General features: G+C 40.3%; 1 protein-coding gene across 6 annotated transcripts in view; it reads left to right on the top strand.

Annotated features, from left to right (window-relative positions):
• Positions 1–23,634, top strand: part of grid2 (glutamate receptor, ionotropic, delta 2) — a 528,950-nt gene that overhangs the window by 11,151 nt on the left and 494,165 nt on the right. Inside the window, exon 1 of one of the 6 annotated variants that reach the window (XM_058071485.1) lies at positions 8,805–10,596. The exons of the other annotated variants lie outside the window; for them this stretch is intronic. The gene's annotated coding sequence lies outside the window, so the exon portion shown is untranslated. Of the gene's footprint in view, positions 1–8,804; positions 10,597–23,634 lie in introns of those variants that run through there. 6 annotated transcript variants of the gene reach the window in all.

Consider the following 23,634-nt stretch of genomic DNA (forward strand, 5'->3'; position numbering starts at 1 on the left):
GCAATTAATTATTAATGCTGCCACGGGGCAAATAATCATACTTAGATAAAGCAGAATTTATTTATTTTTTGTATTTTATGACATTGTAATTATGTAGATTTTTTTTAAACCTAAATTCAGTTGTATAATATGTATAAATTGTGGACTGCTTATGTAACATTGAAAATCACATTTAGGGTAATTGTTCAAACATAACAAATATGTCATTTTAGAAATAATTAAAAAATACAATAATTATTATAAGTAATTATTTTATCTTCTTTTTTTAACTTTTGAGTATGATTATTCAAATGTATTTAATTAATTTCTCTATTATTTTAATTTTAATTTTAATTTTAATTTTAATTTTAATTTTAATTTTAATTTTAATTTTAATTTTAATTTTAATTTTAATTTTAATTTTAATTTTAATTTTAATTTTAATTTTAATTTTAATTTTAATTTTTGTCTATGTCTATGTCTATGTCTATGTCTATGTCAATTTTAATTTTAATTTTAATTTTAATTTTAATTTTAATTTTAATTTTAATTTTAATTTTAATTTTAATTTTAATTTTAATTTTAATTTTAATTTTAATTTTAATTTTAATTTTAATTTTAATTTTAATTTTAATTTTAATTTTTGCATTATATAAATTTTGTATTTAATATTGTATTTTTAATAATGTTATTTAAATATAATATATTTAAGAATATAATAAATATAAATCAATAGTAATATATACAATATACTATAAATAATGAAAATAATATTTAAAAATTAAAATTATATTATTTACTTATTTATACATTTTGCTAGTCCTTTAAGCATTATGAATATGTACATTTTCACAGAAAAAAATCTACATAAATGAATTAATGCGCCTATGCTTTAAGATTTAGAACGCTTATATAGTACACTGGTTTGATTTATGTACTGTATTTGTATATATGCGTCTGTAGCATATTGAGGTCACACCACTGACTTGGTTATGACCGCTCGTTCGACCCCCTCAGTGTTGGGAGATGAGAGCAACTTGGTGGTGCTGTTGCTCAATGTTGCTGTCGCCAGGGAGGAGGCCAATAGATGTGAGCAAAAAACCTTCATTTCCATATTACACAACACAATTATCTCTTGACTGATACACGCTGTGACTCTGCTATTTCCGCGCATCGAGGAGGGAGACGCTGCAGCAAGCGTCGGGCGTCGTCACAATGGTGCAGCAGCATTGTGTCGAGGCAGGAATCTCGATATTCCTCTCCATACCATCACCCCCCAAATCCCATCCCTCCCTCCTCTTTTGCTATGAACTGTGAGGCGGCGTTAAACACTTGGCTAATCAGCGGGATGGGATGTCGACATGTTTGTTTCTTTCTTTCTGACACACTTGGCAACATGTCTCAAAGCTGCTCGCATGCGCCCATCTGGATTGCGGCTTTGGAGCCAGAACACATTTGTGCTCCTTGAGGACGACAAGAAACTTGAACATGGATTAAGCAAAGATGAATCGTTTGGCATGGTGTAATGTAATGAAATGACTTCCTATTGAAGTGCTTTGAGAGTTGATGCTTGCTTTGTATACATTATGTACGGTACTTATGATGCTGTATGTATGTCAAGCATGTGATTACAATGAAGTTGAATGACATTACAGCACATTTATTACAGTATATCTTCTCAAGGGACAATACCAATATGAAGTTTGATATATATAGGCTTGTCTGTGGAGAACATATACTGTACAGTCCTCTCAATAGTTTTCAAAAATTAATAACCGTAATTAAAAAAATTATTGCTGTTTTGTCGTTGACGATGACATATTAGGCATATTATTAGTCAAAAATATCAAAAAGGTACATGTAGTATTCTGGTCACAAGGCTTCATTAATGTTCCATTACTGAGGATTAGATTATATTAGATTACATTTGATTACTGTCAGCATCACTTCCTGTCAGCCATGACATGCACGAGACTACACAGTGAAGAAAAGTTATCCTCCCCTTCCATGTGGAAGTGGTGTTTTTTTTTTGCTTCTTTGTTTTTCTTGCCACTCCTTTTTAAACCTTTCTTAGAATTAGAATATATATGTCTATATGTGCCCTGTGATTGGCTGGCCACCAGTCCAGGGTGTACCCCGCCTCACAGCCGAAGACAGCTGGGATAGGTTCCAGCACCCCTGCGACCCTCGTGAGGAAAAAGCGGTAGAGTAATGCGGTAATGTTCCATTACTGAGTCATAGCATTAGATTACTGTCAGCATCACTTACTGTCAGCCATGACATGCACCAGACTACAGAGTGAAAAGAAGTTATCCTCCCCTTCCATGTGGAAGTGGTGTTTTTTTTAGCTTCTTTGTTTTTCTTGCCACTCCTTTTTAAACCTTTCTTAAATTTTATAATAAAGTAAATAAACTGGGGCTGCACGGCGGTCGAGTGGTTAGCGCGCGGACTTCACAGTTAGGAGACCATGGTTCGATTCCACCCTCGGGCATCTCTGTGTGGAGTTTGCATGTTCCCCCTGTGCCATGTGTGGGTTTTCTCCGGGTACTCCGGTTTCCTCCCACATTCCAAAAACATGCTAAGTTAATTAGCGACTCCAAATTGTCCATAGGTATGAATGTGAGTGTGAATTTGTTTGTCTATATGTGCCCTGTGATTGGCTGGCCACCAGTCCAGGGTGTACCCCGCCTCTCGCCCCAAGACAGCTGGAATAGGCTCCCGCAACCCTCGTGAGGAAAAGCGTTAGAAAATGAATGAATGAATAAATGTAAATAAACTGGAGGCTAACTAATTAGCTTGTTAGCTTGCTAACTGTTAATGTCATGGCCGTCTCTTGTCTCACTCTAGTAATCCCGTAATAATAGGAGTGTAAATGTAATTAAGGGGGTGTTATTTGATGTCTAGGGCTGCACGGTGAATCAAGTGGTTAGTGCGCAGGCCTCACAGCTAGGAGACCCGAGTTCGATTCCACCCTCGGACATCTCTGTGTGGAGTTTGCATGTTCTCCCTGTGCATGGGTGGGTTTTCTCCGGTTTCCACCCACATTCCAAAACTGGTGACTCCAAATTGTCCATAGGTATGAATGTGAGTGTGAATGGTTGTTTGTCTTTATATGCCCTGTAATTGGCTGGCGACCAGGGAGGGTGGACCCTCGTGAGGATAAGCGGTAGAAAATGAATGAATGAATGAATGAATGAATGAAATGTGTGGGCTGTAGTCCATTTAGTATATTTTTTTTCCATTTTTTTTGGGGGGGGGGTACAGCCGAAAAAAATGTTAGCATACAAAAAGGCATAAAAATAGATTTTCTTTAAACTTTTTAATGGCTTCAAAGTGCATACTGCCACATCATTTCCCATTCCCCGGGACCCCGTATTGATTTGTGAGTGAAGTATTAACGCTGGCCACTTTAAATATGTATCGTGCATTGCGGTCCAGTTCTAAAGAAACACATCAGACATCAGAAAAAAACACAACACCACCCGATGGTAACAACAATCCCCAGTGCTGTCTGGACTTGTGTGCCTGCAGTAATTAAAGCTCCAAGCCTTTTTGAAGCTGGCCACCGTAAGTCTTACAGCAAGTGTGTGATCAGCTTAAAACTGCAACCATAATCAATATGCCCGCCTCTTTGCCTGCACTCCCCGTGGCATCCATTCTTGTAAATAACAATGAAGTTTTAAATCGACCTGCTGGGGCATGCACATTTGTAAGCCATTATGGCGCTCTTCATCATGTCACATGGGAAGGCGGCGCGTGGAGATCTATTGGAGTATTATACGCAAGGTGGCGTGTATGACCAAATACTGCACAGCATCATGGTGTGGTAATTGTGATGCTATGTATTACAGGACATCAGTACATCATATATATTACATACAGTAGAGCAGGGGGCGTCCATACTGTTTCCAGGGAAAAAAATGAACTTTAATACATTTTAATACATTCGAGATGCTTAAACCAATCCAATCAAAGTCGATATAAACGATCCTAAGCTATTCCAACATCCACGGCTTTACTTTCTGTTAAAGCAGGGGTCTCAAACACGCGGCCCGCAGGCCAAATGTGGCCCGCAGGACACCAGTTTGAGGCCCCCGCCTTGATATGAAAGTTTGATATGAAAGTTTAATGTTTGATATGGATGCTGTATGGTATCATGTACCCAGAAAAAAAAATATTACATTTGATTCATGTTCATGTTAAAGGTTAAATATCTGTTAATAGTTTTCCTCCCTATCCGTGTGGAAGTGGTACGTTTTTGGTTATTTAAATTCAAAGGAAATAACTTGAAGGCAACCGTTTAGGTCGCTAGCTCTCTAGTTTGCGAGTTAGCATGTGTCTCAAGACCCTGCAGTTGCGCAATATGTTGTAAATAATTATTATATATATATATATTTATATATTATATATATAATATTTTCATCTTATTTTGTGCAGAAAAATAAAAAAATTCTGATATTTGAGAACAGTGGCAATGTTTTATCAGAGCTTTTATTGTGAAAATCGGAACCAAAGCACTGAAAAAGTTTGTATATTTTTCTGTTTTTAATAAATGCGCTTTTTTTTTTTTTGGAAAACCTGATGTGGGCCAGCCTTGCCCAGACCCTAGCTCCAGTGGTCCCCAGGTAAATTGAGTTTGAGACCCCTGTGTTAAAGCAAAAAAAAAAAAAAAAGCTGTGTGTCAAAAGTGCCCCCCTGACCACAATTTGGACACACCTGCATAATACATGCTCTCTTCTGCCATGGCATTAGCTACGCTTGTACATGTCAACATTGCTAGCGGCTAATTAGCTGGGTCTGCGCAGATGTGAATTATTTATTTATTTGTGTATTTTTTGCACAACCAAGGCTGACTCCAAAAGAAGGAGAGGCCAAGTTTCCCATAACTTGAACTTCTGAATGGATTTGGATTACATTTTCAGGAATATTCCGAAATGGGATATGGAAAAACTGATCAAATTCTGGCGGTGAGCCAGATCATCGTCTGGTTCCAGGAATTTTTGAAAGGATTCTTTAACATTGTGAGATAGGACCATTTCATTCATTTATTCATTTTTGACTGGTGGCCAGCCAATCACAAGGCACATATAGACAAACAACCATTCACACTCACATTCATACCTATGGACAATTTGGAGTCGCTAATTAACCTAGCATGTTTTTGGAATGTGGGAGGAAATCGGTGTACCCGGAGAACATGCAAACTCCACACAGAGATGGCCAAGGGTGGAATTGAACTGAGGTCTCCTAGCTGTGAGGTCTGTGCACTAACCACTTACCCACCGTGCAGCCAAATTTGTGTAGAACATCATAAAAATGCTCATAGCATAGTCAAAAAAATATAGCATTATTATTTTGGTGTGAAGCAAAATCCTCATGAGGTTCACACGGGTGCTGGAGCCTATCCCAGCTGTCTTCGGGCGAGAGGCAGGGTACACCCTGGACTGGTGGCCAGCCAATCACAGGGCACATATAGACAAACAACCATTCACACTCACATTCATACCTATGGACAATTTGGAGTCGCTAATTAACCTAGCATGTTTTTGGAATGTGGGAGGAAATCGGAGTACCCGGAGAACATGCAAACTCCACACAGAGATGGCCGAGGGTGGAATTGAACTCGGGTCTCCTAGCTGTGAGGCCTGCGCACTAACCACTCCTACACCGTGCAGCATTTGTGCCACCATAATAAAGCTCAGAGCACTGACTGAGTCAAAAAATGTAGCATTATTATTTTGGGTCACAGGGGTGCTGGAGCCTATCCCAGCAGTCTTGGGGCGAGAGGCAGGGTACACCCTGGACTGGTGGCCAGCCAATCATAGGGCACATATAGACAAACAACCATTCACACTCACATTCATACCTATGGACAATTTGGAGTCGCTAATTAACCTAGCATGTTTTTGGAATGTGGGAGGAAACCGGAGTACCCGGAGAACATGCAAACTCCACACAGAGAGGATGGAATCGAACTCGGGTCTCCTAGCTGTGTGGCCTGCGCGCGAACCACTTTTCCACCGTGCAGCCCCCAAAGCAAAATTAAGAACAGTGGCCAGTACTGGGGTTGAACCCGTGACCTTGGCATTATTAGCACCACGCTCTGACCAACTGAGCTAACCGCCCATGCATATGATTCACTACAGTAAAAATATAGCTTTAATTTGTTAGGTAGCACAATATCAAAACAATATATTAGGAATCAAATATCCTGCATTATTATTTTTATTATTATGTACAGTACATTATATATACATGGTTTAAACCAGGCGGCATCCACGTGTTCCTCATGAATAAACCACTTGTGATACCGTTACGGTGTTCTCTACTGTACTCACTGTACTGTTTGTTCCGTGGCAGGATGATGCAGAGGTTACATCTCTCTCTCTGTGAAATATGGAGGAGTGTTACTTTTTCTGAGCTTACACACTGCTTGTGCTGCCTCCTCACCCCTTTATCTTAGTCACCATGGAAGCTGTCTGCAGCTTGACTCTGTTAAATGCGGACATTGTATACAAAAGATCCAATACGCTGGAGCCTTTGTTTGTGTTCATGTTCAGGCAATGTGATTAATTTGTCATATTTATTATTTGTCATGACCAAGAAACATCATTTTTTTTTTTGGAAGGTGTAATTAATTCTGGTTTTTTTTTTGTTTTTTTTGCTCTCCTCACGCTGCTTATCCTTACCCCCCCTCCCTGCCCGTCTAGTCTTCACTGAAGAAAGTGTCTCATTGGTGTATATATTAAATCAAAAGCAACAGCACATTAATCCGTATGTAAATGTCTTATTCAATTACACTGTGCTACTGAGCATAAGTCTTGTAGCTAAATCTTAAAAAGTTAAGCTGCAAATCCTCTTTTAGTCTGCACCCCCCCCCCCCCCCCCATCCCCCCAGCTCTAATAATCAGGATATTGTTGTTTTTTGGTTCTATGAATTCCACAGATTTCCGGTGACCTTTTGCATAAGAGAGAGCGAGAGTGTGTGTGTGTGTTTCCGTGGGTGTGAGGGATTGGAGTGGGTGTTTTGTTTTTGTTTTTTTTTTTAAACCCATCACATAAAAGCTCTTAAGAAAAGGTCACGTGGATTGGTCTTCTATTATCAAATTAGGCAACAACAATGCATGCTAAAATACAAACACTGATAATGGTTTCCAGACCATAATGCATGCCGTTAAAGTCATCCCGGCATGGTTCATGAAAGGGCAACATATCCTGTATGCCTTAGTTCCACAAATTAATTTTAAATTGATTAAATTTTATGATTATTGTATGGTATTCACATGAAAGCGTCACAATTTTAATTCAGTTAAATGGTATCAAAAAGTGTTTGCATGTCTGTTCGCACTTAAATATTTCAGATCACCAAACAAATTGAATTAGTCAATGACAACACAACTGAACATAAACTGCAGTTTTTATATGACATTTTTTATTATTAAGGGAGACAAATCCAAAACAATATGGCACTTTGTGAATACATGATTGTTTCACACCATTATAACATTCATTCATTCATTTTCTACCACTTTTTCCTCACGAGGGTTGTGGGGGGTGCTGGAGCCTATCCCAGCTGTCTTCGGGCGAGAGGCGGGGTACACCCTGGACTGGTGGCCAGCCAATCACAGGGCACATATAGACAAACAACCATTCACACTCACATTCATACCTATGGACAATTTGAAGTCGCTTATTAACCTAGCATGTTTTTGGAATGTGGGAGGAAACCAGAGTACCCGGAGAAAACCCACGCATGCACGGGGAGAACATGCAAACTCCACACAGAGATGGCCGAGGGTGGGAATTGAACCCTGGTCTCCTAGCTGTGAGGTCTGAGCGCTAACCACTCAATCACCGTGCCGCCCACCATTATAACATAACTGAGATTAAATAAAATCTATCAGTATGGAAAAGGCTATACAGGCATTTCTAAAGCGTTGGGACTCCTGCAGACCACAGTGAGAGCCATTATGCACAAAGGGCAAAAACATGGAACAGTGGTGAACCTTACCAGGAGTTGCCGGCCAACCAAAATGACCCCATGATTACAGCGACGACTTATACAAGAGGTCACAAAAGACCCCACAACATCATTTGCCTCAGTAGAGGGCACTGTTCACTGTTTGTGACTCCACTCCATGAGAAAGGCACTGGGCAAAAACTGCTGACAGGCCAAAACCCACTGCTGAAAAAAAATAACATTTAGTCTCTTCTTCATTTTGGCAGAAAACATACTGATATTGAAAACATATCAACATTTAGGAAAGTGTGGTGTAAAAGTAACATCAGAAAAAGAACATCACACCAACAGTAAAATGTGGTGGTGGTAGTGTGATGGTCTGGGGTTGTTGTGTTGCTGCAGGAAGACTTGCTGTGATAAATGGAACCATAGATTCTGCTGTCTGGCAAAATAATGTAGCCACTTTTATTTGCGGCTGCACGGTGGATGAGTGGTTTGCCTCACAGCTAGGAGACCCAAGTTCAATTCCGACTTCGGTTTCCTCCCACATTCCAAAAACATGCTAGGTTAATTGGCGACGCCAAGTTGTCCATAGGTATGAATGTGAGTGTGAATGGTTGTTTGTCTATATGTGCCCTGTGATTGGCTGGCCACCAGTCCAGGGTGTACCCCGCCTTTTTGTCCAAAGACAGCTGGGATAGGCTCCAGCACCCCCGCAACCCTTGTGAGGATAAGCAGTAGAAAATGAATGAATGAATGATATTGTCCATAGGTATGAATGTGAGTGTGACTGGTTGTTTGTCTATATGTGCCCTGTGATTGGCTAGAGACCAGTCCAGGGTGTACCCCACTCACCCGCCTCTCGCCCGAAGACAGCTGGGATAGGCTCCAGCACCCCATAGTGTGTGTACTATGATACTAGCATCCGAGTGGCTTTTTAAAGGTATTGCTGGAGTAAATACATGTTGTGTAGTATGTGTGTTTAAAGTTGTTGTTGCTGTTTTACGTTATATTACAATTTGTTTAATTCAAGTTGCGACTACCATCCTAATGTGTTTGGCTACTTAAAGTAGGAATATGTGGCAATTTTCAATTCTAAAGATCATGTTGACGACACACCGCCTTGCTATAGCAGCTTCCACATTCCATTCAAAGTCTATAATATTGCTTAGAATGCAAATGAGTTATGATTTGTGTGTAATTTAAGTGTCACATTATTTATCATTCCGGGCACAGCCTTAATCACTAAGTCGGTATAAGTACAGTCAGTACTTTCACAAAACTGAGGCAGCCAGCCCCATCTTTTACTAATGCAGACAAGCACACAATTCAGCAACTACACTGCGCTTCCAACTGCAGGCTGCACTTTCTGGCTGCACATCTCAACAGAGAAAGCGAATATGAGGACGGACAAGTCTTATTTTTCCTTCTCTGTGTTGCTGCCGAGGGTTATTCACACTGGACAGCCGTCTAACACACTGCATTACTGTGCAGTCAAATCAAATCAGCTGTGCATGCAAGCTCATACTGTATGTGAGGATATACAGGGGTCTGCAAAGGTTACGTCAGTACACACACTGCTGTGTTAAAGGGTGTTGGAAGATGTGTCTCTGTGAGTTAACCTGCCATAAATGTCAGGAACTTGTGTGTGCTCTGTGCCAAACTGTGTGTTTTGATGATAATAATAATAATAATAATTCAAAAAATGATACAAATTGGAATGAACAGTCGATATTTAAAATTGATAGCTTATATTTACCGTATGTCTGTGAAAGCAGCAGTGGAATATTACTGTTGCTACAGTAACCTCTGCTATCTATACTCTTGCAGTTCAGTTAAACGGAACATGTAGTCTCAAATTACCGGTGTAAAAACACCATGAATTGCCAGGCAGGAATGTGGGTGGCAATTACAGTGAAATAATAAACCAGTTTTATATATTAATGAACGCTAATGCACTGTACTACAATGCAATCGTGACGATTTAATTTACGGGATGCGTGTGAACTCAGCACTATGTTACCTTTGCTGACCTACGAGATTCAACTATTAGGTGAAAATAGATACATTATCAAGAAATACAGATATAAGAAGTTGGGTAGTGTACGGTAAAATGTCAGGTTAGAGGGTAGGAGTGTTATTAGAAAAAATAAATTCACTCGTTTCATGTGCTAAAGTCATGATTGGGTGGGGAAAATATAATTTACGTTGTTCAAGTGAAAGCAGCACGGGGGTGGGAACATTCCCGAGTGCTTTACTTGCACTTACTACCTGCAAACTCGAACATTTTATTATACATAACAGTGCAAAAAACTAATCTTGACAGCTTTAGTCGGTGACGGTGATGTAAAAACTTTACTTTTTACATTACTTTAAAAATTACTTGATTGTTGCTGAGTTGCTTCTTGAGCAGGTGTGTTGCATTAGGCCATTGATTAGTCGCCATTTTTAAAAGACACAGGAAGCAAGATGGTGTACTTTTTGCTGCAGGCTACTCTTAACTGTCTAGCTAGGCATGTGGACTGGACTGTCAGGGGTCTGGAATGTTATATCCCTACCTGAGCTGCCTTGGAATTCCCAGAATTTGACCAGAAATTCCACAAGAAATGTCATGTATTTTGCTTGTGCCTATGACCTCGAGACGCCACAGAAATAAGGTAAGAACAACGAGCCTTCCTTGTGTTTAATGTGGCTGCTAGCCTATTTAGTTTTTTTTTAGGATATTAATAATGTCTAGGATGTCAATATTCTGTCAACATATTTCATGCTTGGCAAACGTTCAACTGAGTCATGCACAAGTTTCCTGTGGAGGAACATCACACAGGAAACTCCCAGCAGATGCCAAAAAGGCATTAGCTTTATAACAGGAAATAGCTAGCCCCTGTCGGAGGTGAGTAATGCCGGTTTTAAACGCTTCATTGAACACCTCGAACCTTGCTATACTCTATCATGCCTAACTGTCGCTACATTGTGGATAAAAGTACACCTCACGTTCATTAAGGAGTAAATGGGTGACTTTTTCTCTGAGTCATAAAAGACGGTAATGCCTTTTCTAACATCCCGCACTTCAAAATAAAAGCATGCACTGTATGATTCATGTTGATATTGCATCAATATGCCGGTATTCAAGGGTATTGATCCAGACCGCGATGCTTATAAATATACTAACTAAATACTAACTATAAATAAGACATATATTTATTTTGGCCTTTTAAATATGGTTAACATGATTAGAGCCCCCTAGACATGAAATAACACCCCTATAGTCAGCTTTACACTCCTATTACCCAATATAGTTGACATAAGAGAGACTAAGACATAGAAAAGCAGTTTATGGCCTTCTAAATATGCTTTTTAACATGATTAGAGCCCTCTAGATATGAAATAACACCCCTATAGTCAGCTTTACACTCCTATTACCAAATATAGTTGACATAAGAGAGACTAAGACATAGAAAAGCAGTTTATGGCCTTCTAAATATGCTTTTAACATGATTAGAGCCCTCTAGACATGAAATAACACCCCTATAGTCAGCTTTACACTCCTATTACCCAATATAGTTGACATAAGAGAGACTAGGACATAGAAAAGCAGTTTATGGCCTTTTAAATATGCTTTTTTAACATGATTAGAGCCCTCTAGACATGAAATAACACCCCTATAGTCAGCTTTACACTCCTATGACCCAATATAGTTGACATAAGAGAGACTAAGACATAGAAAAGCAGTTTATGGCCTTCTAAATATGGTTTTTAACATTAGAGCCCTCTAGACATGAAATAACACCCCTATAGTCAGCTTTACACTCCTATTACCCAATATAGTTGACATAAGAGAGACTAAGACATAGAAAAGCAGTTTATGGCCTTCTAAATGTTTTTTTAACATGATTAGAGCCCTCTAGACATGAAATAACACCCCTAGAGTCAGCTTTACACTCCTATTACCCAATATAGTTGACATAAGAGAGACTAAGACATAGAAAAGCAGTTTATGGCCTTCTAAATATGTTTTTTTTAAAACATGATTAGAGCCCTCTAGACATGAAATAACACCCCTATAGTCAGCTTTACACTCATATTACCCAATATAGTTGACATAAGAGAGACTAAGACATGGAAAACCAGTTTATGGCCTTCTAAATATGGTTTTTAAACATGATTAGAGCCCTCTAGACATGAAAGAACACCCCTATAGTCAGCTTTACACTCCTATTACCCAATACAGTTGACATGAGAGAGACTAAGACATAGAAAAGCAGTTCATGGCCTTCTAAATATGCTTTTAAACATGATTAGAGCCCTCTAGACATGAAATAACACCCCTATAGTCAGCTTTACACTCCTATTACCCAATATAATTGACATAAGAGAAACTAAGACATAGAAAAGCAGTTTATGGCCTTCTAAATATGGTTTTTAACATGATTAGAGCCCTCTAGACATGAAATAACACCCCTATAGTCAGCTTTACACTCCTATTACCCAATATAGTTGACACAAGAGAGACTAAGACATATAAAAGCAGTTTATGGCCTTCTAAATATGTTTTTTTTAACATTAGAGCCCTCTAGACATGAAATAACACCCCTATAGTCAGCTTTACACTCATATTACCCAATATAGTTGACTAAGTGACTTTTTCTCTGAGTCATAAAAGACGGTAATGCCTTTTCTAACATCCCACACTTCAAAATAAAAGCATGCACTGTATGATTCATGTTGATATTGATATCAATATGCCGATATTCAAGGGTATCGATCCGGACCACGATGCTTATAAATATACTGTAAATCCAGGCACACATTTCGGTTAGCCGACCTCATCTCCGCCACGTCCCTGAGGGCAGATCTTCCAGTCCCCAACTGTCAAATGTCATGTTCCACCTGTGATATGAAATGTGGAGTCATGTCACAAAGCATCCGGTGTAGTTCCTGCGACTGCCAGCTCAGGGCTAGTGTTCTTTTTTCCAGCCCCTGATAGATATCACATTGTGTCACATTTTTGAAGGAACCTCTGTCCAACAGCTGGTGAGAGGCCACGTTTTCAGGTCATCTTTGTACTCTCGAGGCAGGAACAGAAAAAATTAGGCTGATTTGATTTTGATAAAGCCTTGAGGACCCAGCCTGTGTTATTCGCTTAACACGCATTTAGCCTGAAATGAGATTAAATAATGGCTATGGATGTCCTGCCACCCTCCATGTTTTCAGGCAGAAGAATAATCAAGCCAGTTGTTAGCTTTACACTGCAGGATGAGCTTTGAGGCAAATACCTTGAAATTGGGGGCGGGGGATCATAGCTGACACATCATAATGTTGTACAGGATTAGTGGTAGGCCTGTTGTACATTATTTGAATATAGAACAAACATAATAGACATAGGGCTGCACGGCGGTCGAGTGGTTACCGCGCAGACCTCACAGCTAGGAGAACAGAGTTCAATCCCATTCTCGGCCATCTCTGTGTGGAGTTTGCATGTTCTCCCCGTGCATGCGTGGGTTTTCTCCGGGGACTCCGGTTTCCTCCCACATTCCAAAAACCCTGACATTCGCTCGAAGACAGCTGGAATAGGCTCCAGCACCCTCGTGAGGATAGGCGGTAGAAAATGAAAGAATGGATAATAGACATAATGGCATATGGTTCCTACTTGAAAAAGTCAAGTCAAATACATGAGGTTTTACCTGGGTCATGGGGCTATGCTGGAGCCTATCCCAGCTGACTTCGGGCAAAAGCTGGGTTACAAATTCGACAGGGGCTTGTACATTGATGTGGAAAATTTGTCTAAATGAACTACAGTTCCCATGATGCTTAGAGTCACAGCTTCGGATGCTAATACAGCGATTGTGTTTTGGTTCGGAAAGCTAACAGCTTTTGTTTAGATTGTTGGCCACCAGTCCAGGGTGTACCCCGCCTCTCGCTCGAAGACAGCTGGGATAGGCTCCAGCACCCCCGTGAACCTCGTGAGGATAGCCAGTAGAAAATGAATGAATAATAGACATAATGGCATATGGTTACTTGAAAAAGTCAAGTCAAATACATAAGATTTTACCTGGGTCATGGTTATATGCTAGAGTCTATCCCAGCTGACTTTGGGCAAGAGGTGGGGTACAAATTGGACAGGGGCTTGTACATTGATGTGGTAAATTAATGTCTAAATGAACTACAGTTCCCATGATGCTTAGAGTCACAGCTTCAGACGCTAATACAGCGATCGTGTTTTGGTTCGGAAAATTAACAGCTTTTGTTTAGACTGCTCGGATTGCCAGTAGATTTTGAAAGCCTGGGCTACAGCGTGATGGAAAGGACAGCTGAGGGTAGCAGGGTTAATTTGCTTGAGATGAGGGAGACAGACAACGTGTGTGTCAAAGGAATTATGAGGCTGTTGAATTGTGATGCTGAAGAAAACTGCTTTAAAAACTCTGTTATTAGTCAAAGGCAAATTTCAGGTTTACAGCAGCAAAAGTATCATAGCACATCATAATTCAAAATGTATATACTGGTTGACCAAGTCACAGGTTTATTGCACAGTTTATTGCACGGTTATTGTACAGGATTCTTGGAGCAGTTTATATTAGTCTGCCAGCTTGGATGCATCTTCCACTCACTAATGGAACTCCTAAGTGCAGTGGGTGTTTGTTTGAGGGGGTGGGAGTCTTTGTTCATCATGGAGGACCGCTTGGCTGTCATCCTCCTCATGCCCACCTCCTCCACCTGTTTTAGAGGACATCCCAGTACAGAGCTTGCCTTCTTTATTAGTTTATCCCAGCCTTTTCCTGTCATGGCAGAGGCCATCACAGAGTCATGAAAGGTCATCAGGAGTGACCTCGGCTTTCTGAGCAGATCCAGTCCAGGTTATGGTTCTATGTGTTATGAACACCCATGTACTCACCATCTCAATGTCCCTTCTCCAGATGTTCACTAGTGATTGGGGGGGTAACAACAGTCCACAACCAGTTGCTTGGTCTTGCTGGCATTTAGGAGGAGGTGGTCATCCCCATCTGTGATGAATCCAACAATGGCAGAGACGTCAGAATTTCTGGAGGTGGCAGGCAGTTGACAGTAGTTCGAGTTCCCAGGACAAGGATAGGGATGGCGACTGATTTTTCAGTTGGGGCTACTGTTACATACTGTTTTATTTATTCAATAAATGGTCAAAGTAGATGTTTTGTGTACTAAATATCTGAAGCTTATGGACTGGTGCAATCTAATGATATGTGCACATTTTTTTTATCAGGTCTGATATGAAAGATTTCATCAAGTGGTATTACTCAGATAATTATAGTCTGCAACAGTAAGTATGAGGAAATACTGACCCATTTACTTGATGCATTTTATCGACAATAGGCGTAATTTAACTCGATGTGCTCAATAAAGCAGACATTCTTCATCTCCGACAAGGTCTGACTCCTTTCTGACATGTCGCTATCCTGTGGGAAATACTCCCGCTTTGCAAATGTGTCAAACAGCGGTGGGTGTTTTCAGGAAGCCCCGGTGTTGCAAAAAAATGCCTTTTTTGGGACTTGAATGAAAAAATACTGCTACATGATGACATTGCTAAACATGCTAGCACATGCTGTTGTGATCACGTCATAAAAATGCATTGCGATTGATTGGTCCACTTCTTTAGGGGAATGATAAGTACATAAAATCTGTAAAATCGGAGCAAGTTTTGCTGGGGAAAAACATGACAGCCATCAAGCCAAACATCAGACTTTGCAACTAATTAGCCATAAGTCATTGACCATTTGTTTAATGGTTATAAAGCTTTGTGGATGTCTTACAAATAATTGACCACAGCCTGTCCTTTGCAATAAAGTGAAAAATGAGCACTGACAGTGGAACACCTCCTTTTTATTAGTTTCTTAAAGAATTTGCCAATTTTTTTCTCTTCGTTCTGTTGCGATAAGACGCAGGATTTATGACATGAGCTGGAGTTCTGTGATAATACTATAAAAACATGTTAGTGTTATTTTTTTTTTTTTTAAAGATAATAATCTTTTTCTTTCTTTTAATCAAACTTTTTCTTGTCTTCCGCAAAACACCCACGTGGCAACTTGCACAGAAGATATTCATGGTTGCATTAATAAATCAAGCAGTGAAAGTCAGCCGGCAGTTGAAGGGGAAGGAAATGAAACCACAAAGGCGAGGGGAATGTAAAAGAGAATGGCAACAAGAGAGATTAGGACTTTGCTGATGCCGAGCTCGTCATGCACATAAGATGAGCTGTCACATCCGATAGCGCACAAGTCCGTCACGATGCATAATTTCACCCCTCCCAAAAAAAAAAAAAAAGTGGTGTTGCAGTCCGATGACACAGCTCATGAAGTGAAAACAGCTACGGGGCAGAACGAGAAGGTGGAGTGCTCACTGGCGTGGTTTCCATTCTTGGTCAAGTTTAACGGAGAGTAATATTATGACTGACAAAGCCGGAAACTTTAAAGCAAAAAAAAAAAAAAAAAAGCACATGCCGTCCTCTTTAAAAACTCCAGAGAGTACTTTTAATATATGAACAAAGAAACCCAACCTTTGCATTGTGTGTGCACTTTTCCCATGTACAACATTGGGGGGGTTGCATCAGAAAGGGCATCTGGTGTAAAAACTAAGCGAAAACCACAGCCGTCTGGCCCGTTTATATGCAATACAGGCAGATGCGATGTGCGCCATGGCCTACAGGGGTCACCAATATCTTGACACACAGCATTTTAAGACCCTCAGGTGCAGTAACGTTTCTGGGTCTAACACTCAACCTATTCATTCTATAACCTTCAGGATCTTCTAAGTTTCAGTTGGCTCTCACAGCAGCAATGGTGCACTGCGGTGGCCTGGACTGTGCAACTCAACAATCCAAGAGAGAAAGCTTTTTTTTGCCTTTGCCATGAAGGAATATTTGAAAATTTTTGGCAAGATTTTAAAGGCTGTGGTCTTAAACGTTTAATCAGCTCCTCAAAATGGCCGCATGGTGGGCTAGTGCAGGGGCCGCCACCGGGTCGTGCCCTGTGGGGCCGAATCGAGCTTCAGAAAACTTTCAGGCGCAATTAAAATATTTTCAGTAACTAAGTACATAGACTCCAAATTGTCCATAGCTATGAATGTGAGTGTGAATGGTTGTTTGTCTACATGTGCCCTGTGATTGGCTGGCCACCAAAATCCAATGTGATTTTTTTTTTTTAATTTCCTCAGCCAATGAAAGCAGACATATTATCATTCTGTTTTAGGCTAAACAATATATTCACACACACATACACATGTGATCTTTGACATTGTGATTGACATTTTTGCCTCTTTTTTATTGATATGCTGGAAACCAACTCACTAACTGTTTGCCTTTGGTCTTTCTTGATATCAAGTTCGACTCCACTCTCTGCCATTTCTGTGTGGAGTTTGCATGTTTTTCCCCGTGCATGCGTGGGTTTACTCCGGGTACTCCGGTTTCCTCCCAAATTCCAAAAACATGCTAGGTTAATTGGCGACTCCAAATTATCCATAGGTATGAATGTGAGTGTGAATGGTTGTTTGTCTATATGTGCCCTGTGATTGGCTGGCCACCAGTCCAAGGTTGTACCCCGCCTCTCGCCCGAAGACAGCTGGGATAGGCTCCAGCACCCCCAAGACCCTCGTGAGAAAAAAGCAGTAGAAAATGAATGAAATAAGTACATAAAATGTTATCTCCATCCTAATATTTATATGTTTATATTTATTTACGTATATATTTTCCCAAATTGTTTATTCTATAATTACTACTTTAAAAAATGTCTCTTGTTCAATGTGATTTTTAGAATGTGTCGAGAACCGACATTCATTCATTCATTAATTTTCTACCGCTTACCCTCATGAGGGGCGCTGATGTGCTGGAGCCTATTCCAGCTGTCTTCGGGCGGCGAGAGGCGGGGTACACCCTAGACTGGTGGCCAGCCAATCACAGGGCACATATAGACAAACAACCATTCACACTCACATTCATACCTATGGACAATTTGGAGTCGCCAATTAACCTAGCATGTTTTTGGAATGTGGAAGGAAACCTTGCAATGCACGGGGAGAATATGCAAACTCAACACAGAAATGGCCGAGCGTGGAATCGAACTCGATATCAATATAGACCAAAGGCAAACAGAGTTGGTTTCGAGCATATCAACAAAAAGAGGAAAAAATGTAAAATGTTTTTTTCTTTTTAAAGAAAATTTAATCGGCTACCACAAGTTGTCTTAATTAGATAATTAATCACTTTTAACTGTTACAGCTCTACTGATGCACATCTATCGCCAGAGTGTGGGAAAAATATGGAATTTTGAACTGTCAAATCTGGGGGACATTAGTTGTACATTTAATCTTTTAATCTAATATTTCGCTAGCTGTCAATGACCTAGTCAGAAAAACACTCCCTGTCTCCTCAATATTAGCTCATGCTAATATCAGCCAACACTCACATGAAAGAGGTTGCAACCAAAATAATGAAGAGAACCTCTAGTGCAAGTGTGCAGGAGTGTGCAGGGCATTTAAGCATCTGGTGTCAACGTGGGGTAAATTGGCCAAATTTTGGGGGGAATAAACTGTCTCTCTGGAATCTGAAGTGAACACCAGACAAATTGTCGCTTATTGTAGAGCTCCAATGGTCGTTAATTAGCAATAAAATCAACATTGTACAGTTAACAGTCTTATTGTATTTAAAATTGAACTATTCTAAACCTTCAATATGTCCCGCTCCAGCGTGCTTCCGTAGAGTTTACATAACAAGATTTTACACATTATCAGCAATCCTGACTCAAGACTTGCGAGGAAGGTGCTGGCGGATGAACCCAATTAAGCGGAGAGTAATTGCCTGTAAAGGACACTCTGGAGGTAAAGTGCGTGCGCCTTCGTTTAATTGGTCAACGGCATACCGGGCACCGTGCCGGCCGCGCAGCGTTGACAGAATTATTGTGCAGAAATATGTGCAGAGCAAAAAAAAAGCATCCAGATGTTAACCTATCATGAGGGCCGTGCACTTAAAAAAAAAAAAAAAAAAAAAAAGAATTTAATCCTGCTTGTTGAATCCTCCCCACTGTGTCCCAACAACATCAAACAAATCTACTGGACCACTGGTTATTATAATTGTGCAAAAAGGAATAACTTTGGAGATATTACATTCTTCCAGTTCATCGTAGCCATAAGATAAATTGCCATTAGATTTGCTCGTCCATTTGCATCAGGGGTGGGCAAATATTTTGACTTTTGTCCGGCGGGCCAGAACATATTTAACACACACACTTACTATGTTTTGCTTATAATTTTCCTTGAATTATTTTGTCTAATTTTATCTGTAAAAGTATTATGTTATATACTGTATATGTTAAAAGGTTAGTACGTATCCCATAAATATGATATCCACTTCCTGGTGGGACAAAAACAAGCTTCCAACTAACTGCATTGCTTGTTTGTTTTTAAAAACAAAATGTAACTGTGGTAAAAAAGTCTCCAAACTGCGGCTCGCATCTTAGCGTTTCACATCAAAACATGACTTTCAGGGCTATATAGGGTCACGCTAGAGTCAGACGTAATCTGTACTTTATACAAAAAAAGCAATCCACACAACACAACACATTCATTCATTTTCTATCGTATACCCTCACGAGGGTCGTGGGGGTTGCTGGAGCCTATCCCAGCTGTCTTTGGTATATACCATCCCAAGAATGCAATAGTGTGCATTGTGTCTGAAAGTGGCAAACCGTCGTCCCTCGCTACAACTAACATCACCCCTCCCACTATCGTGGTTTTTCAAACAATTGATCGCTGTTTCGTGGTTTACTATAGCCTATTCATTTGTTCAGGGTCACGGTCACATTCATACCTATGGACAATTTGGAGTCGCTAATTAACCTAGCATGTTTTTGGAATGTGGGAGGAAACCTGAGTACCCGGAGAAAACCCACGTATGCACGGGGAGAACATGCAAACTCCACACAGAGATGGCCGAGGGTGGAATCAAACCCTGGTCTCCTAGCTCTGAGGTCTGCATGCTAAGCACTTGACCACTGTGCCGCCACAGTTTAAGTTTAGAGTAAGTAGGTTCTGGAGCCTATCCCAGCTGTCTTTGGGCGAGAGAGGCAGGGTACACCCTGGTCGCCAGCCAATCACAGGGCACATGTAGACAAACAACCATTCACACTCACATTCATACCTATGGACAATTTGGACAATTAACCTAGCATGTTTTTGGAATGTGGGAGGAAACCGGAGTACCCGGAGAAAACCCACGCTTGCACGGGGAGAACATGAAAACTCCGCACAGAGATAGCAGAGGGTGGAATTGAACCCGAGGTCTGCGTGCTCAACACTCGTCCGCCGTACAGCCCAATTCATTTTAACAGTTGTTGTTCGTTTACTAAATAAGACATGCAACTTGCAAGTCATGTTTGTATGTTAAAAGTCGAAATACTGAAAAATCAACTGGCGGGCCAGATTCAAACGCTTGGTGGGCCGCATGTGGCCCCTGTGCCGTAGATTTGCATAGCGCAACTTGGGACTCAACCGTAGTGCTTTGTTGTGTTGTTGTCAGGGCAATATGAAGCAGCCCATGCTAGTTTTTAAGAGGTGTCTAAATACTCTTTTGTGTGTGTGTGTTGAGGGCAGATATGCCAGTTGCAGAGTAAAAAGTAATTCAATCCGACAGCTCTACCATGCATTGTTTTTTTTTTTTTTAAAGCTTTTTTATTTGTTGTTGATGCTGTCATAAAGTTTGTGTGTTGAGTGTTTGTGTTTTCCCCAGTTTTAAAATATAAACTCTGCTCTTTTTTTTTTTTTTTTTTTTGCATATTCGACATCAATGTGTTTGTTTCCCCGAGCCAAATGCAGCACCTCTGTCATGTCCCCGCATCTGTTTTCTGTTCCCTTCCTCTGCGAGTCTCTGCTGTTTACTTTCCAAAGATTTCTGAGCGTCGTAATTTTTCAAAGCCAAGGTCGCCAGCTTTGGGGCAAACGGTGATGGTAAACAACATCAAAATTACTTTTTTTTTTTTTTGCTTTTTGTTCCCCTTAATATGAGATTCTTTGACATGAACTATGAAGCTTTAGAGAACACACTTAATCACTATGGACTAACGCTAGCGGGTTGATGATAAATGCAGACGAAATGTAAACACAACATTTGCTTACTTTATTTTTCCTCCAGTCTTAACCTGCTTTTTCGGTGCCTCTGTTCTTTGTCTTCCGTGCCCCTATATTATATTTCAGGCATTAGCTGTAAATTATTACTTGTGAGGTCTCATAGAGGGTTCACGTAAGCTTAGTCCGAGTTCAGAGCTCACCGTATCAAACAAAAAAAAAATTGTGATTGATTTGAATGCTTGGAGAAAATTGGTGTTGAAATCAAGAAGTAGATTTTGCTGCACGTTTGCATTCTGCCAACGTTGCATCACTTGAAATCGATTAAGAGTTTGGTACCGTCGGGTACAATTACACACCTACTGTTGCAGTCACACTGATGTTGACTTTGAAAACTGGCAACAGATGAAGTTACCTTGACTTGTGTGCGCAGGAACCTTGTTTGTGATATTGGTGTGTGTGTGTGTGTTTATGCCTCCATCGGGGTGGGGGAATGAAGGTTTTATATGGTCTTCAGTGCCCAGAGAGAATTGTAGTGACAGCAGATAATTCTTTCGGAGGAGTCAATTTAGAAAGGAAGCACAGAGGAATCAAACCTCGTCACAGCTTGGGGGTGGCTTGACTAAATATAGTCGTGCTAGAGACGCCCAACCAAAGGTGGACGATTCCAGCTACTCTGGCTTAAAGGTACATTTAGACCCCATCAGAAAACATTTTATGCTTGAGTTGCTTTTTTTTTGTTTGTTATACAGTAAACCTCGGATATATCGGATTCAATTGTTCCCACTGGTTTTGTCCGATATAAGCGAAATCCGTTATATGCGTATACCGGAAAATGTCCTTTTTACACATATATCGGATTTATATCCAGTATATGCGTAAATCGGATTTTATCAGTTATAAAAAGGCACTTCCTTGACTATGTTTCCAATGTACCTGGACGCGCAGGCAACGCTGCAAACGACGTCGTATAGCGGCCTGTCACGATTCGGCGAATCGGAGCGCCACGATGCGGCCATCCGATATATGTGAGGGAAATTTAATAGAAATGCATTGGAACGGGACTGGAGATTTTGTCCGAAATAGGCGAAATCCGTTATAAAAAATCCGATATATGCAATGAATTTTTATTGGAAATGCATTACAGAAAAATCGGTTCTTTTTTATCTGTCCATTGTGAGCGAATTTCCGATATATCCGAGTCCGATATATCTGAGGTGTACTGTACTTTACACTTATTTTACCGCCACATTGTGTTCTAACACACCCAAGCTAAATGAGCCCGGTCTGCCCACTTTTGTAAAATATCCTAAAATAGATCCCTGAGCTCTACCAACTGTCTGTCAGTCAGCTCCAGACATGGTAGTTGTACATTCGATAATTCTGTTTTTCTTCGGTAAATAGGCTAACGTAGCCCTGTACTCTCAGCAAATCCAGGAAAGTGACATATTCACAACAATAACAGTAGCCACGTTTACATGAGTTCCTCTCTTTCCGAATGGAATCTTTCTGAAAACAATGGTATACATGGAAAGGAATATTCCAATCTCTTGTCTACATGCGCCGCTATAATCCAACCAGAATAGTCAATGGGGCATGCGCAGTAAAACGTAAACATCAACATCACGTGATACCGACTTCCTCGAATTTTTCTTTCACTTGTTGGAATAACTCTCGTATTGCCAGTTTTTCCTTCGTCCGGTCTTGAAATTTAGTTTGGATTAAAAAACAAACTATCCGCAGCAGTCCAGTGCCGTTTGCTGGCCTCCATTTTTAAAACCAAAGAACGACTCAAGCTGCGTTTAACGTCATATCGGAGCATGCGCAGAAAGAACGCAACCGGGAAAAATGTAAAATTTTTTGCTAATATTTTGTAATTAAACTCCGTACATTTATTATATACGTAGATATAGATTTTCTGGACTTATGAATAATATATAGAAGGGTTTAGATTCTGTTCCACAGATGGCGCTAATGCACACGAAAGCTGCTTGCCAACCGCCAATAAACAACAGAAGAAGAAAAACACCACGAAGAAGAACTTTCGTTTGAGTGGGTACAAGATACCTCAATCGGATTGGGGAAAGGAATATTCCACCCCTGGGAATCCGATTATATATTCATTCGGAATGGCACTTTTTTTTTCGGAATGAGGTGTATACAAAGGTTCAATTCTTTCAGTTTCAGCAAATAAACCGAATGCAATTGGAATATTTGGGTCCATGTATACATGGCTACTGACATCTCAAAGCACACTGCAATATACGAGATATATATATCTAGCCCTGGCATGGAACCCCATACTATTATTCTAAGTTTCACAGCATAGATATCGTAGAAAAATATGGATTTACTTACTGAAACTGACAGATGGACTGCAAGAGACTAGTAGACGAATGACCAAGACATGTTTGGCAAGCAGTTCACATCAAACACTTTCCAGGCGGCAACCGTCACGGCCAAGCTAGTTCCGAATCAACACTTCATCAGCCCAGCAACTAGGCTGGGCTACTGTACAGAATATTAACAATAGTAGCAAACATCTCTATTGATGATCGATGTCCATGGTCGAATGTCTTGTGGGTGTCGGGCTGTTTGTTTTCCATTTGCATAGA

This window comes from Doryrhamphus excisus, chromosome 4 (assembly GCF_030265055.1).
Source record: "Doryrhamphus excisus isolate RoL2022-K1 chromosome 4, RoL_Dexc_1.0, whole genome shotgun sequence".
Taxonomy (NCBI): Eukaryota; Metazoa; Chordata; class Actinopteri; order Syngnathiformes; family Syngnathidae; genus Doryrhamphus; species Doryrhamphus excisus.